Source organism: Dromiciops gliroides, chromosome 3 (genome assembly GCF_019393635.1).
Source record: "Dromiciops gliroides isolate mDroGli1 chromosome 3, mDroGli1.pri, whole genome shotgun sequence".
Classification (NCBI taxonomy): Eukaryota; Metazoa; Chordata; class Mammalia; order Microbiotheria; family Microbiotheriidae; genus Dromiciops; species Dromiciops gliroides.
The window spans coordinates 142,435,721-142,439,955 of NC_057863.1; the positions used below are offsets into that span (position 1 = coordinate 142,435,721).

The 4,235-nt window shown below is 39.1% G+C and overlaps 1 pseudogene; it reads left to right on the plus strand.

Annotated features, from left to right (window-relative positions):
- The first annotated feature begins 818 nt into the window (after positions 1-818).
- Positions 819-1,400, plus strand: LOC122750674 (annotated as a pseudogene).
- The last annotated feature ends 2,835 nt before the right edge of the window (positions 1,401-4,235 follow it).

Here is a 4,235-nt window from a genome sequence, read left to right on the forward strand (position 1 = left end):
CAGAGTTGTTTTAATTTGCATCTCTCTAATAAATAGTGATTTAGAGCATTTTTTCATATGGGAATAGATAGCTTTGATTTCTTCATCAGAAAACTGCCTGTTCATATGCTTTGACCATTTCTCAACTGGGGAATGACTTGGATTCATATAAATTTGATTTAGTTCCCTATATATTTTAATTTTTTTTTATTTTTAGTGAGGCAATTGGGGTTAAGTGACTTTCCTAGGGCCACACAGCTAGTAAGTGTTAAGTGTCTGAGGCCAGATTTGAACTCAGGTACTCCTGACTCCAGGGCCAGTGCTCTATCCACTGTGCCACCTAGCTGCCCCTTCCCTATATATTTTAGAAATGAGAAATTTATCAGAAGCACTGGCCATAAAAATTGTTTCCCAACTTTCTGCATCCCTTCTAATTTTGGATGCATTCCTTCTCTGTTTGTATGAAAACTTTTTAATTTAATTTAATCAAAATCATCCATTTTGCATTTCATAATATTCTCTATCTCTTGTTTGGTCATAAACTGTTCTCCTTTCCAAAGATCTGGAAGGTAGACTATTCCTTCCTCTCCTAATTTACCTACGGTATCACCTCTTATGTCTAAATCATGTATCCATTTTGACCTTATTTTAGTATAAGATGTAAGATGTTCTGGATCTATTTTCTACGCCAGTTATTTTTTCACTGAGAAATTTTACATTTTTTTACTTTTTTGATTTGATTTTATTGTAGCTTGCTGTGTCATAGAATCATTAGTTTCCATTTTTTTCCATTTTAATTTTTAAAGAATTATTTTCCCTCTTTGCAGCTCATGTTGACAATGAGAATCTCTCAGGACAACTGGCACAAGTGCTGCAAGACCAGGAGCAAGCACAAGCCCTACCACAAGAAGCACAGGTATGAGCTTGGCCACCCACCCACCAAAACCAGGATCAGCCCCCAAACCATCCACACCATATGCATCTGAGGAGGTAACAAAAAGGAACAGGTGCTTTGGCTGCACCCGCAAAACAAGGATTTGTGGCCTACAATGCATCCAACAACAAGCTTATCCAGACCAAGACACTGGTGAAGAACTGCATTATATTCATGGATAGCACCCCATACTGTCAGTGGTATGACTCACTATTCCCTGCCCCTGGGCCAGAAGAAGGGAGCAAAGCTAATTCCTGAGGAGGAAATTTTAATTAAGATGATGTTGAATAAAATCCAGAATAAATATGAGGAGAGGAAGAAGCATGCCAAGATCAGCTCCCTTCTGGAGGAGCAGTTTCATCAGGGCAAGCTGCTTGACTATATTGCCTAGTGGCTGGGGCAGTGTGGCCAAGCAAATGGCTACATGCTCAAGAGCAAAGAGCTGGAGTTCTACCTGAGAAAGAGCAAGGCCTGAAAGGGCAAATAAACCCTGATCTGTGTAAAGAATTAATTGTTATTTGAGATTTTTATGCTCTGGCATGCACTGGCCTGGGGCTCTGCAAACCACACGGTGCTCCACCCACTGGTTGTAGCCGTTGCCAAGGCTCTGGCACCTCACGTCATCACCATTCGCAGAAGCCTATATGGACCTGGCAAAATTATAAAGATTGGATACCTCATGAAGGCAGTTATGTGACTGAAAGAGCAGCCATTCCATTGGCTGGGGCTGTGTGGGTTGTTTCTAGGTTTGGGGGAGGAGAATTGGGCATTCTAGGTGGAAGCTGGAAAGTGACAGGCATTCTGCTGCGTATTTTCAGCTGATTCCTGGGCGGTGGTATTTTTTCAGGTATTATAATTTCCCTTTCCGCATTTTATTTCCTTTCCCTTGATCCTATTGATCCTGTTTGTGTTTTTTGTTTGTTTGTTTTTTTGTTTTTTGAAGTTCATTCTTATTAAAATAAATCGTGTTCTGTTTTGAAGGAGGCTGCCAGTCTCCTTCCTTGCCCCAATATTGTGGTGAGCTGCTTAGCTAGGACTCCCCAATTAAAAATTGGTCCCCTCAGTTTTTGGTGAGCCAGTTAGGAGAGAACATGTTCCCATGTGAAGCCTGCAAGCCTGCACCAAATGTAGGTAAAGTGATTTCAGATAAAATTCAACCAGCTGCTAAAGAGCAAAGAAACTGAACAGAACACAGGGGTAATAGACAGTTACAATTTGCAAGCATTATCACTCAATTGCAAACCCTGGGACTCAAACTCCATAAGGTATCAGGAGATGGAAATTGTCTTTTCAGAGCCCTCAGAGACCAGTTAGAATGTCATTCCAAAAAACATCTCAAAAACAGACAAGAACCTGCTAATTATATGCTCAGTCATAAAGAAGACTTTAAGTCTTTTATGGAAACAGATATTCCCTTTGAAGAATATGTTGCTGATTTGAAAAAAAGCTGGTACTTGTGCTGGGAATGATGCCATTGTAGCCTTTGTCAAAAATAACCAACTGAATGTAATCATTCACCAGTTGAATGAACTTCTATGGCAAATTTGTGGCACAAAGTCGACGCTAAAGAACTCCATATTTTCTACCATAAAAGTCATTATGACAGCATTAGAAGAATCAATGATGATTCAGAAACCTCTACCACTTTGGCATGTAGAGAATTGGGGAACCAGTTTAAAAAATGTGGTGTACCCCAAATTCTAGTATTATAAGCTTTTACCTTAAACAAGCTTTTCCTCCTACAGGTGAAGAACTTCTCCACCAAGAACACATGGCTCTGTCTTCTAGAAAGGGTTGTTGAACCTAATTGCTTGATTTATAAGACAATTAATAAACATATTGAGTCTTGCTGATGTTTTATTTCCTTTTGATAAATTGTTTATCATTTCAAATATCTGTTATTTTCATTGTACTAGATAGAGAATTCATGGAGAAGATGATGTGGTATGGTAACCTTTCCATAACATTTTCAGGTGTCATCATGGACACATCACTAAATTTGGCCTTGATCCAGACATATAGTGGTAAAAAGTTAGTAATGTCATAACTGTCTCAATTTTGTATTGTGTATGGATATGAGTATCCTCCAAAGGGGGGACTCCAATATGCTGTATATATATCAAGTTTAAACTTGTTTTGTATATTTTGAAGAAATTTCATTGTTTAATTTGAACATTTTTGGACAATGCTATCCTAAAGATTAATGAAAATCCAGCAGTTCCAGAAACAACCAGAATCCAGAGACAGCCAGAATACAGACCAGAGTCCAGTTCCCCTTATGACATCTCAACCGTCCTTTGAAGACAAGATTTTAAGGACTTTTAATGGACATTTTTGTTTTTCCTTCTGTTACTATATACATCATCTGTAATATGTATTTTCCTTTTCCTATATTGTTATTAGTATATTGTTTGTTAGTATTGGTTATGTTAAGGGCTAAAATTCTAGCTAGTCTGTCTAAAATATCTAATGAGTGGTTGCCAATAAATTATAAGCTTCAGCAAGAGTTAGACTTCTAAGCATTTTTAAGGAGAATAAGAATTTGGTAAAGAAAGAAGAAAAGTCCTAGATTCCTATCTATTAAAGGGAGAGCACATTTCTAGCTCCCTTCTCCACCAGCGTCTTCAGGAAAAGAGAGTGAGACAGCGCCAGCCTCTTCTTTCCTCCTCCCACTAGCCAAAGTCACTTCCTGAAACCAAAGAAAAGACTCCTGGTCTTGCCTGCAAAGACCTTCGCTTCATGGGCAGAACTCTTCTACAGTAAGTCTCCAGCAGGTGGCACCATTCCAATCTTTACAGTTATGATATTCTGTTATTTTTTAAAATTTATTTATTGTTTATTATTTATTGTTCCATCAAGGAAACACCCCGTATTTCTTGATGAAACAAAGGGGGGGGATGTAAAGAATTAATTGTTATTTGAGATTTTAATGTCTTGGCGCGCACTGGCCTGGGGCTCTGCAAACTGCACGGTGCTCCACCCACTGGTTATAGCCATTGCCAAGACTCTGGCACCTCACATCATCACCACTTGCAGATGCCTATATGGACCTGGCAAAATTATAAAGATTGGATGCCTAGTGAAGGCAGTCATGTGACTGACAGAGAGGCCATCCTATTGGCTGAGGCTGTGTGGGATGTTTCTAGGTTTGGGGGAGGAGAATTGGGCATTCTAGGTGGAAGCTAAAAAGTGACAGTCGTTCTGCTGCATATGTTCAGCTGATTCTTGGGCGGTGGTATTTTTTCAGGTATTATAATTTCCCTTTCCCCATTTTATTTCCTTTCCCGTGATCCTACTGATCCTATTTGTGTGGTTTTTTTTG